Source organism: Hypanus sabinus, chromosome 1 (genome assembly GCF_030144855.1).
Source record: "Hypanus sabinus isolate sHypSab1 chromosome 1, sHypSab1.hap1, whole genome shotgun sequence".
In the NCBI taxonomy this organism is placed as follows: Eukaryota; Metazoa; Chordata; class Chondrichthyes; order Myliobatiformes; family Dasyatidae; genus Hypanus; species Hypanus sabinus.
This window is the reverse complement of record NC_082706.1, coordinates 170,058,552-170,071,006: the sequence shown is the minus strand read 5'-3', so window position 1 is coordinate 170,071,006 and position 12,455 is coordinate 170,058,552.

Here is a 12,455-nt window from a genome sequence, read left to right as displayed (position 1 = left end):
GAATCAGGACTTGGAGCTATGATGTTGTGGCCATTACAGAGACCTGGGTGGTGCAGGGCCAGGAATGGTTACTTCAAGTGCCATGCTTTATATGTTTCAGAAAGGACAGGGAGGGAGCCAAAAAGGTGGGGGCATGGCACTGTTGATCAGAGATAGTGTCATGGAGGCAGAAAAAGAGGAAGTTATGGAGGGATTGTCTACGGAGTCTCTGTGGGTGGAAGTTAGGAACAAGAAGGGGTCAATAACTCCACCGCGTGTTTTTTATAGACCACCCAATAGTAACAGGGGCATCGAGGAGCAGATAGGGAGACAGATTCTGGAAAGGTGTAATAATAACAGGGTTGTTGTGGTGGGTATTTTATTTTCCCGAATATCAATTGTCATCTCCCTAGAGCAAGGGGTTTGGATGGGGTAGAGTTTGTTAGGTGTGTTCAGGAAGTTTCCTTGACACAATATGTAGATAAGCCTACAAGAGGAGAAACTGTACTTGATCTGGTTTTGGGAAATGAACCTGGTCAGAAGTTAGATCTTTCAGTGGGAGAGCATTTTGAAGATAGTGATCACAATTCTATCTCCTTTATCATAGCATTGGAGAAGGATAGGAGCAGAAAAGTTAGGAAAGCATTTAATCGGAGTAAGCGGAAATATCAGGCTATCAGGTAGGAACTTGGAAGCATAGATTGGAAACAGATGTTCTCAGGGAAATGTATGGAAGAAATGTGGCAAATGTTCAGGGGATATTTGCATGGGGTTCTGCATAGGTATGTTCCAATGAGACAGAGAAAGGATGGTAGGATACAGGAACCGTGGTGTACAAAAGCTATTGTAAATCTAGTCAAGAAGAAAAGAAAGCTTATGAAAAGTTCAAAAAAACTAGGTAATGATAGAGACATAGAAGATTATAAGGCTAGCAGGAAGGAGCTTAAGAATAAAATTAGGAATGCCAGAAGGGGCCATGAGAAGGCCTGGGCAGACAAGATTAAGGAAAACCCCAAGGCATCCATCAGGTATGTGAAGAGCAAGAGGATAAGATGTGAGTGAATAGGGCCAATCAAGTGTGACAGTGGAAAAGTGTGTATGGAACCAGTGAAAATAGCAGAGGTACTTAATGAATACTTTGCTTCAGCATTCACTATGGAAAAGGATCTTGACGATAAGGGATGACTTACAATGGACTGAAAAGCTTAAGCATGTAGATATTAAGGAAGAGGATGTGCTGGAGCTTTAGGAAAGCATCAAGTTGGATATGTCACTGGGACGGGATGAGATGTTTCCCAGGTTACTGTCTGAGGTGAGGGAGGAGATTACTGAGCCTCTGGCAATGATCTTTGCATCATCATTGGCGATGGGAGAGGTTCTGGATTCGAGGGTTGAGGATGTTGTTCCCTTATTGAAGAAAGGGAGTAGGGATAGCCCAGGAAATCATAGACCACTGAGTCTTACTTCAGTGGTTATTAAGTTGAGGGAGATGATCCTGAGAGGTGGGATTTATGAACATTTGGAGAGGCATAGTCTGATTTGGAATATTTAGCATGGCTTTGTCAAAGGCAGGTCATGTCTTATGAGCCTGATTGAATTTTTTGAATATGTGACTAAACACATTGATGAAGGTAGAGCAGTAGATGTAGTGTATATGGATTTCAGCAAGGCATTTGATAAGGTACCCCATGCAAGGCTTATTTAGAAAGTAAGGAGGCATGGGATCCAAGGGAACATTGCTTTCTGGATCCAGAACTGGCTTGCCCACAGAAGGCAAAAGAGTGGTTATAGACAGGTCATATTCTGCATGGAGGTCAGTCACCAGTGGTGTGCCTCAGGGATCTGTTCTGGGACCCCTTTACTTTGTGATTTTTATAAATGACCTGGATGAGGAAGTGGGGGGATGGGTTAGTACATTTGCTGATGACACAAAGGTTGGGGATGTTGTGGATAATGTGGAGGGATGTTAGAGGCTACAGTGGGACATTGATAGGATGCAAAACTGGGCTGAGAAGAGGCAGATGGAGTCCAACTTAGACAAGTGTGAAGTGGTTCATTTTGGTAGGTCAAATATGATGGCAGATTTAATGGCAAGACTCTGGCAGTGTGGAGGATCAGAGGGATATTGGAGTCTGAGTCCATAGGACACTCAAAACAGCTGCACAGGTTGACTCTATGGTTAAGGTGGCATACGGTACATTAGCCTTCATCAACCGTGGAATTGAGATTAAGAGCCAAGAGGTAATGTTGCAGCTATATAGGACCCTGGTCAGGACCCATTGTATTCAGTTCTGGTCACCTCACTACAGGAAGAATGTGGAAACCATAGAAAGGGTGCAGAGGAGATTTACATGGCTGTTGCCTGGATTGGGGAGCATGCCCGATGAGAATAGATTGAGTGAACTTGGCCTTTTCTCCTTTGAGCGACAGAGGATGAGAGGTGACCTGATAGAGGTGTACAAGATGATGAGAGGCATTGATTTTTTGGATAGTCAGAGGCTTTTTCCCAGGTCTGAAATGGCTGCCAATAGATAGTACAGGTTTAAGGTGCTTGGAAGTAGGTACAGAGGAGATGTCAGAGGTAAGTTTTTTGCAGAGAGTGGTGAATACGTGGAATGGGTTGCTGGCGACGGTGGTGAAAGCAAATATGTTAGGGTCTTTTCAGAGATTGGTACATGGAGCTTAGAAAATTAGAAGGGTATGGGTAACTCTAGTTAATTTCTAAGGTAAGGACATGATCGGCACAGCTTTGTGTGCCAAAGCGCCTGTACTGTGCTGTAGGTTTTCTATATTTCTACTTTCTATAAGGAATTCCTTTTTAGCACCCACAGAAAGCTGGAGGAGCTCAGAAGGTCAGGCTGCATAGATTTAGAATGTGTAAGTCAGGATCTCCAGCATCAGCAGAATCTCTTGTGTTTATCCTGTTAGCACACTATGTTGGTTTTGCCTGGTAGCCTGGATTTTTTTTTTTTGCTAATTGGTCTAATAGTTTCTCTGCAATAGATGTTAAGACATCTAGCCTTCTGTCCCATTTAATTTTCGAATGTAGGATTTACATTTATTATCTTCCAATATAATGGAACTTTCCCCAATTTTGGAAAATAAAAAAAAGGATCGAGCCATTATTTTATGTCTCTGGGATAAATTTTGTCAATCCAGAGCTCTGGCAATTTACTCTTCCCTTTTGATTGTAATTTCAATTTTCCAGAATCCTTTCTTCCCATCATTATTGTTTGGAGTATAAGGCTTTAATTAAACTGTTTTTCTAATTGTAACATAACATATCAAGAGAAAATATGCACAGAAACCCCTTAATTATTAAACATTGTAATACACAGAATTGCTGAAATATATCACTAGTCTTATACAAAAAATACAATGACCCAAACTATGTAGATTCTGTTGGAATTCAGTAAAATGTGATCAATCCAGTATTTAATCATCATTTGGCTCATTCATTTGCCCAGAGTGTGAATAGAGGTATGTGGCTAGAGCTGGGCTTGGATTCAGGAGAATGTGTGAGACAAGCTGAAACTTACTTTGTCCTATTTCTTTAACTCTTTAAGCACACCAGTTCACTGGAGGAAAATATCTTGTACCACTATGTAACATTTTTATTAATCGAAATAGATGTACACTGAGATACAAATATTCCAAACCTACTTTTTCAGAATCCCTGTTAGTCTGAAACCAAAGGGGGTAGATTATCAGTATGTTATTGTGTATTGATCATAACAGAGCATGACATTTCTGGAATGATTATTGGTTGTAGAAACACATCATTTACTTTATTATTTCTCTCTAATTATATCAAAGCCTTTTGACCCTCAATAAGGGCTAGTGTAAATTCATGTGCATTCTGAGATTCCTCCAATGATTTATATTAAAAACTTATCCTTCCTCAGTGTTGTCTTGTTATACCATTTGGCCCACCTTCCTTTCAATGAGTGCACAGTGAGGAAAAAGGTTTACCACCTCTCTATTCCTTAGCTCCATGACCACAAGAGGCAGTGAACACAAGATATACTTCAGAGATTTCAAAGGTACATTTAATGTCAGAGAAATGTATACAATATACATCCTGAAATGTGTTTTCTTTGCAACCATACACAAAGACAGAGGATTGCCCCCAAAGAATGAATGACAGTGAAGTGTTAGAAGGCTGAGGTCCTCCCCAGCTTCCCTCCCTCCTACGCGTAAACAGCAGTGAGCATTTATCCCCCCTCCCCCACCAGCAAAAAAAAAGCGTCGGCACCGCCCCCCACCGAGCGCTCAAGCATGCAGCAAAGCAACAGCAAAGACACAGACTTGCAGTACCCCAAAGACTACTCATTCACCCAGTATTCGAAATACCGTAGGCTCTCTCTCTCTCTCTCTCTCTCTCTCTCTCTCTCTCTCTCTCTCTCTCTCTCTCTCTCTCTCTCTCTCTCTCTCTCTCCCTCTCCCTAATAAGGGAGAAAGAGGTGTCTTCGTTTCACAGCGAGAGAGGAGAAGTAACAAATAACTCGTTGGTTTAGAATGTTAAATGTCTGTTGCATCACTATTTCTGATCTCTGTGCCCAAAGATCACAGGTCTCTGGGCACACAGCCAAGGATCTTCCAACTCCCATGACATACCGATCTCCTGCCATGACATCGACCTTCGATCCGCCCATCTCCAGAGCCACGGAATCTCGGACCTCCAAAGGTCAGCCAAGCTCTTAGGCCGAGCCTTTACCATGTTGAATAACAGCCAGTCATGAAACCCTGAGAGTGGGACCCATTCCCACATAGAACCACAGTCAGCATGTAACTTCAGATCAGGATCTTCAAAAGAACCTTGAAAGGGAAAAATAGAGATATTAAAGATGGAAATGGAGTTGTTTCTGAAGACGCAAGCAAAGGAGTCGCCATTATGTGCCATTGACTCAGGTTAACATTGGGCAGGAAGTTGCCAGAACAGCTTCCTGGAGGAGGGATGAAGTATGAGTCCCTAAACTCATATTAGCAGGTCGAGAGCTGACATAACCAGATAGGGATACTCTACCTGAGTCCTGAACAAACAATGTGAGCTGGATCTTGAAAAGTTTACAATCTGCCTTGTGCTCCAAGATGGTCCTTGTACACTATATTATCTAACTTGGACCAATTTACATTAACTGAAGTGTGCTTGACAGTGGAGAAATAGGACTTTCATAATTGGATATGGAAGAAGATTTGAAACAAGATATTAAAGATTAAATTGAGGAGTAATTGATCAAATAGACAACCAAACAAGTCACATGCTTGTATGGAATGTTACATGGAGTATGGAATTATGCTGGAGCAGAGATTTTCCAAAGGCAAATGCAGGAGGAATGGATTTTGACAGCAGTAAATGTATTATTCCTCAGCTGATCTAGCTGAGAAAATGTATCTCCTCAGAAATCTCTTGCACAATATTTTAACTAAATTAGATCTGCTGAAAATGACAAGTTTCTACAAAGAAAAGCAATGTAATTACCTCAGCTGTGATGGTGACAAGTAATTCACTTGTGTGTCTGTCTGACAACTATCAAGTTGCCAGCAATTGGCAAGAATACACAAATTTGCTCATTAACACAAGAACAGAAAGTGACAGTAAAGTGCTGGTAAATCCATTGAACTGAAATAATATTATGGTTAGGGAGTTCATCCGCTTAATTCCTATTTGTGATCAAATAATATGTTGACTGTGATTTCATAATTAACTTTTGTTGTGATTGGTATCTTCCATCTATGTTTGAGGTCGTCATTAGCACTTACTTAACCTTGTTATTTAAATTAGATATTCCAATCATGAATGCAGAATCTTGAAGACTTTATATAAAGAGTCTAATTACATTTAGTTGAAGTTCATCACCTGCAGAAGTACTAAAGCAAATTACTTCAAAGTTCAAAAGAAAGTTCAAAGTAAGTTTATTATCAAAGTACATATACGAGGGGTGGTCGATAAGTTTGTGGCCTAAGGTAGAAGGAGTCAATTTTAGAAAACCTAGCACATTTATTTTTCCTACATTTACACACTTAGTCCAGCGGTCGTGGAGCATATAGATCTCTTCTTTGTAGAAGTCAGCGTCTTGGACCTCCAGAAGGTGGTCCACAGCAGGGGTGATTGATAAGTTGTAATCTTGTGCATGTAACAAGAACTGTATAGCTCATCTTCTTCTACCTTAGGCCACAAACTTATCAATCACCCCTTGTAAGTCATCATATACAACCCTGAGATTGATTTTCTTGGAGGCATACTCAGTAAATCCAAAAAGAATAATAAAATCAATGAAAGACCGCACCCAACAGGGTGGACAAATAACCAGTGTGCAAAAGACAAACAACTGTTGAAATATAGATGATAATAATAATAATAATAATAATAATAATTATTATTATTATTATTATTATTATTATTATTATTATTATTATTATTATTATTATTGTTATTATTATTATTATTATTATTATTATATATCAATAACTTGAGGTGAAGTGTCCTTGAAAGTGAGTCCATAGGATGTGGGAACAGTTCAGTGATGGTGTAAGTGTAGTTCAGTGATGATATCCCCGCTGGTTCAAGAGCCTAATGATTGAGGGGGTAATAACTGTTCCTGAACCTGGAAGTGTGAGCCCTGAAGCTCCTAGAACATCACAGCACAGAAACAGGCCTTTTGGCCCTTCTTGGCTGTGCTGAACCATTTTTCTGCCTAGTCCCACTGACCTGCACCTGGGCCATATCCCGCCAAACCCCTCTCATCCATATACCTGTCCAAGTTTTTCTTAAATGTCAAAAGTGAGCCCGCATTCACCACTTCATCTGGCAGCTCATTCCACACTCCCACCACTGTCTGCGTGAAGAAGCCCCCCTAATGTTCCCTTTAGACTTTCCCCCTTCACCCTTAACCCATGACCTCTTTTTTTTCTCCCCTACCCTCAGTGGAAAAAGCCTGCTTGCATTCACTCCATCTATGCCCATCATAATTTTATATACCTCTATCAAATCACCCCTCATTCTCCTATGCTCGAGGGAATAAAGTCCTAACCTATTCAACCTTTCTCTGTAACTCAGTTTCTCAAGTCCCGGCAACATCCTTGTAAACCTTCTCTGCACTCTTTCAACCTTAATAATATCCTTCCTGTAATTAGGTGAGCAAAACTGCACACAATACTCCAAATTCGGTCTCACCAAAATAACCTCACCATTACATTCCAACTCTTATACTCAATACTTTGATTTATAAAGGCCAATGTACCAAAAGCTCTCTTTATGGCCCTATCTACTTGTGACTCCACTTTTAGGGAATTATGTATCTGTACTCCCAGATCCCTCTGTTCTACTGCATTCCTCAGGGCCCTACCATTTACCTTGTATGTTCTACCTTGGTTTGACCTTCCGAAGTGCAATAACTCACACTTGTCCGCATAAACTCCATCTGACATTTTTCAGCCCATTCCTTCAACTGATCCAAATCCCTCTGCAAGCTTTGAAAACCTTCCTCACTGTCCACTACACCCCCAACCTTTGTATCATCAGTAAATTTGCTTATCCAATTTACCACATTATCATCCAGATCATTGATATAGATTACAAATAACAATGGACCCAACACTGATCCCTGTGGCACACCACTAGTCACAGGCCTCCACTCAGAGTAGGAATTTTCCACTACCACTCTCTGGCTTCTTCCATTGAACCAATGTCTAATCCAATTTACTACCTCTCCATGTATACCTAGCAATTGAATCTTCCTAACTAACCTCCCATGCGGGACCTTGTCAAAGGCCTTACTAAAGTCCATGTAGACAACATCAGCTGCCTTCCCTTCATCCACTTTCCTGGTAACTTACTCAAAAAACTCTAATAGATTAGTTAAACATGACCTACCACGCACAAAGCCATGCTTACTTTTTCTAATAAGTCCCTGTCTATCCAAACACTTGTAGATCCTATCTCTTAGTATTCCTTCCAATAATTTACCTACTACAGATGTCAAACTTACTGGCCTATAATTTCCCGGCTTACATTTTGAGCCTTTTTTAAACAACGGAACTACATGAGCTATCCTCCAATCCTCCGACACCTGACCTGTGGATATCGACATTTTAAATATTTCTGCCAGGGCCCCTGTAATTTCAACACTAGTCTCCTACAAGGTCCGAGGGACTACCCTGTCAGGTCCTAGGGACTTATCTACTCTGATTTGCCTCAAGACAGCAAGCACCTCCTCCTCTTTAATCTGTATAAGTTTCATGACCTCCGTACTTGTTTGCCTTGTTTCCATAGACTCCATTCCAGTTTCCTTAGTGAATACAGATGCAAAAAAAACCGATTTAATATCTCTCCCATTTCTTTTGGTTCCATACATAGCCGACCATTCTGATCTTCAAGATGACCAATTTTATCCCTTACTATCCTTTTGCTCTTAACATACCTGTAGAAGCTCTTAGGATTTTCCTTCACCCTGACTGCCAAAGCAACCTCATGTCTTCTTTTAGCCCTCCTGATTTCTTTCTTAAGTTTTTTCTTACTCTTTTTATACTCCTCAAGCATCTTATTTCCTCCCTGTTGTCTACACATGTTATACATCTTCTTTATCAGAGTTCCAATATTCCTCGAGAACCAAGGTTCCTTATTCTTATTCATTTTGTCTTTAACCCTGACAGGAACATACAAACTCTACACTCTCAAAATTTCTCCTTTGAAAGCCTCCCACTTACCATTCACATCCTTGCCAGAGAACAACCAGTCCCAATCTACTCTTTTTAAATCCTTTCTCATTTCTTCAAATTTGGCCTTTTTTCAGTTTAGAACTTCAACCCAAGGACCAGATCTATCTTTATCCATGATCGTTGAAACTAATGACGTTATGATCACTGGAACCAAAGTGTTCCCCTACACACATTCCCTAACTCATTTTCTAATAGGAGATCTAATACTATATCCCCTCTAGTTGGTACCTCTATATATTGATTTAGAAAACATTCCTGAACACATTTTACAAATTTTAACCCATCTAGACCTCTAACAGTAAGGGAGTCCCAATCAATGTATGGAAAATTAAAATCCCCCACAATCACAACTTTCTGTCTCCTGCAGTTGTCTGTTATCTCTCTGCAGATTTGCTCCTCCAATTCTTGCTGACTATTGTGTGCCCTATAATACAACCCTATGTGGTCATACCTTTCCTGTTTCTCAGCTCCACCCATATGGCCTCAGTAGACAAGCACTCTAATCTGTCCTGCCGAAGCACTGCTGTAATATTTTCCCTGACTAGTGAAGCCACCCCCACCCCGTCCCCCCCCCCACCCTTCATCCCTCTGCCTCTATCACGTCTGAAGCATCGGAACCTTGGAACATCGAGCTGCCAGTCCTGCCCCTCCTGTAGCCAAGTTTCAGTAATGGCAATGATGTCATAATTCCACGTGTCAATCCAGGCCCTCAGCTCATCTGCCTTTCCCATAATACTCCTGGCATTGAAATATACACACCTCAGAAGATTATTACCACCACACACAACCTTACTATTTGTGACCTTGCATGAACTACTAACATCATTTATTTTCACCCCCATTCCACTATCTACTCTAGCACTCTGGTTCCCATCCCCCAGCAAATCTAGTTTAAACCCTCCCCAATAACACTAGCAAACCTCCCTGCAAGTATATTGGTCCCCTTGTGGTTCAGGTGTAACCTGTCTCTCTTGTACAGGTCCCACCTACCCCAGAAGAGGTCTCAATGATCTAGAAATCTGAAACCCTGCCCCCTACACCAGTTTCTCAGCCACGTGTTCATCTGCCAGAGCATTCTACTCTTACCCTCACTGGCACATGGCACAGGCAGCCATCTGGAGATTACTACCCTCGAGGTCCTGTTTTTCAACTTCCTACCAAGCTCTCTGTAATCACTCTTCAGGACCTCCTGACTCTTTCTACCTATGTCATCGGTGCCGATGCGTACCACAACATCTGGCACCACAGAACGCTGTGCACGCGATCAGAGACATCCCTGACCCTGGCACCCGGGAGGCAACAAACCATCCGGGAGACTCTGTCAAGACCACAAAATCTTCTGTCTGTACCCCTGACTATGGTGTCCCCTATCACTACCGCTCTCCTCTTCTTCCCTCCTCCCTTCTGCACTGCAGAACCAGACTCAGTGCCAGAGATCCGTACTCTCCTGTACTCTCTTCCTGATGGCAGCAGTGAGAAGAGAGCAATGACCTGGGTGGTTGGGGGTGGGGGGGTGGTTCCTTGATGATAGATGCTGCTTTTCCATGACATCGCTCTGTGTAGATGTGCTCAGGGGGGAGAGGGCTTTACCCATGATGGACTGGGCCATATCCACTACTTTTTGTAGGGATTTCCTTTCAAGTGCATTGTTGTTTCCATACCATCCTGTGATGCGACAGTCAATATATAGAAGTTTGCCGAAGTATTAGATGTCACACTGAGTTGTCACAAATTTCTAAGGAATGTGCTTTCCTTGTAATTCCACTCACATGCTGGGCTCTGTACAGGTCCTCTGAAATGACAACACCAAAGAATTTAAAGTTGCTGACCCTCTACTCCTCTGATCCCCTGGTGAGGACTAGCTCATGGACCTTCAGTTTCCTCCTCCTGAAGTTAGTAAACAGCTACTGGGTCTTGCTGATATTGAGTAAGAGGTTGTTCTTGTGGCACCACTCAGTCAGATTTTTAGTCTCCCTCCTATATGCTGATAATAGATATACGTAATATTATACAGAACATTTTAACAAGTTTCTCGTTGGTCTGGAAAATATTAATATAGAATCAATACAAGTGTGCAATTCTTAAAGAGGTATATGATTTGGGACTGACCATATCAATCAGAAGAAAAATTATCATCCTGTATTTGTCAGACTACAGAGTGGAGAAACCACCTGATGTTTTTATTTCTTCATTGATATCGTATAACTCCTGCTGCAGAGAACGTATGAGGATCCCATCTGAGAATAGAATTAGATGTGGTGTGACTGGCCCAATTCCATGAATTTGTTGCCCACCTTCAAGCTCTTTAAATTCTTAGTACATATGACAACACACTAATAGTCATCATTTCAAGAGTGACAACTGAAGGAAGAACATTAGAAGGTAAGAAATGGGCAAAGTTGCTATCCAATTTAGAAGGCTCTGGCTGTTGATATGGTTGCTCTGCCAATCCAGTTCCGTACATATTTGTGGCATTGTTACACTGCCTTTAATCAATGACTGAAAAAATTGTGAATGTTGTGAATTTTCAGTTCTGTTTATAATTATTCCGACTCGCAGGCCAGTATTATGAATCAGAATCAGGTTTAATATCACCTGTATATGTTATGAAATTTGTTAACTTTGTGGCAGCAGTGCAATGCCATACATAATAATAGAATTAAAACTGTGATTTACAGTAAGTATATACATTATATAATAGTTAAATTAAATAAGTACAGTAGTGCAAAAATAGAAATAAATAATGAGATAGTGTCTTGTGTTCAATTTTCATTCAGAAATCAGATGGAAGAGGAGAATAAGCTGTTCCAGAAACTTTGAGTGTGTGCCTTCAGGCTTCTGTACCTCCTTCCTGATAGTAATAATAAGATGATGGTATGACCTAGGTGATGAGGGTCCTTAATGAAGGACGCTTCCTTTTTGAGGCATTGCTCCTTGAAGATGTCCTGGATACTACAGAGCTTAGTGCCCATGATGAAGTTGATTAAGTTTTCAACTCTCTGTAGCTTACTTTGATACTGTGTAGTAACCCACCCCAACACCCCTGCCCATCCGATACCAGACAGTGATGCAGTAAGCTAGAATGCTCTCCGGAATCAGAACCAGGTTTATTATCACCGACATGTGATGTGAAATTTGTTAACTTAGCAGCAGCAGTTCAATGCAATACATAATCCAGCAGAGAAAACAAATAACGACATTAAATAAAATAAAACATAATAAATAACCAAGTAAATCAATTACATATATTGAATAGATCTAAAAATGTGCAAAAACAGAAATACTGTAAATTTTTAAAAAAGTGAGTTATGTCCAAAGCTTCAATGTCCATTTAGGAATTGGATGGCAAAGGAGAAGAAGCTGTTCCTGGATCGTTGAGTGTGTACAGGCTTCTGTACCTTCTACCTGCTGGTAACAGTGAGAAAAGGGTATGCTCTGCGCACTGGAGGTCCTTAATAATGGACACTGCCTTTCTGAGACACTGCTCCCTGAAGATGTCCTGGGTGCTTTGTAGACTAGTGCCCAAGATGGAGCTGACTAGGTTTACAACCTTCTGCAGCTTCTTTCGGTCCTGTGCAGTAAGTAACTCCTCCATACCATTCAGGCATGCAGTCTCTCAGAATGCTCTCCACACTACAACTATAGAAGTTTTTGAGTGTATTTGTCAACATGCCAAATCTCTTCAAACTCCTAATAAAGTATAGCCACTGTCTTGCCTTCTTTATGACTACATCAATATGTTGTGACCAGGTGAG